This window comes from Hippocampus comes, unplaced genomic scaffold (assembly GCF_001891065.2).
Source record: "Hippocampus comes isolate QL1 unplaced genomic scaffold, H_comes_QL1_v1.1 scaffold21, whole genome shotgun sequence".
NCBI lineage: Eukaryota > Metazoa > Chordata > Actinopteri > Syngnathiformes > Syngnathidae > Hippocampus > Hippocampus comes.
Genome location: NW_017805745.1, coordinates 987,393 through 988,608, shown reverse-complemented (window position 1 = coordinate 988,608; position 1,216 = coordinate 987,393).

The following is a 1,216-nucleotide window of genomic DNA, read 5'->3' as shown; positions in this document are numbered from 1 at the left end:
TATATATATATATATATATATATATATATATCCGTTCTGAAAATCCCTGTGCAATTTGCATGTTGTTTGGAACGCAGCCGCGCCACGGCAATAATTTTCAGCACCACGAACAGCTCCGCCGGCGGAGCGAGGAGTGATGCATTATTGAAAGCTTCTATCAAACAGCTCTGGGCGGCGGTCTCGCTGCACAGGGGCCGTGGATGAAGTCGGACGCTCTGCCTGCACAATAGCCTCTAATATGTTAATGGCCGGAGGGGATGCCCGAGGTTCCGTCCCCAGCTGGCTCGCCTACCATATGTCAGCCTGTTACGACAGAGGCCTCTATTAATCAGAGGCATATTTCATCGGGAACTTCGCCGATATCATAACCAACCCTTAAAGCGCCATTAAGAATGGGCCGAGGTGGCGTTGCCGCACGGGCCCGCCTTTACGTGCGTTCGGTCTGCTTTTCGATACTTGGTGGGGCGTGACTTGCACCTTCGTGAGCGTCCAATTATTCTGACGAGGATTTCTGACAAGCAGATTATGTTTTCATCCCCATTTATAGCTCCTGACCGAAGAGAGAAAAAAAAAGTTCAACCAAAACCACTTTTAAGCGATGACGAGATGCGGCGCGGGGTTCAGGAGGAAGCGTTGCAATTTGGTGCACTTCTGAGTACAAACTGCAGCTCAATTTAGCCTTGTTCACGTTGTCAGAAGTCAATTTTCTGTGTTCATTTCCCAGACAAAATGTCTGGGAAAAAAAGAGAAACGCATCGAACTTGTGTGTGTGTGTGTGTGTGTGTGTGTGGAGGAAGTGCAGTTATTGTGACCATTTTCTGCCCCCCCCCTAAAAAACTCAAAATGGTAATATTTGTATTCGGGCGTAACATTAAAAAAAACATTTTATTGAAACACATTTCAAAATAAACGAAAATGAAAACGTGGCAGTGGTCTCTCCGGTTTATTTCGTCCACAGTTGTATAGCGTTTGTAACACATAATTCAGCACTGAATTTAATACTAATAATAATAACAATCATAATAATAATAATAATAATAATAATAATTACAAGGCCATCCACGATCGTGATGATTATTCCAGTTCCTCCTCTTCCTCACGTTGATGCCGTGCATTGCACGAGACCGTCTCATATAAATTGCACACCTTCGGGCCATTAGTCGGGGCAGTAATTAATCTATGGCGTGGATGTAAATAAGAGGAAATTGGATTCCTG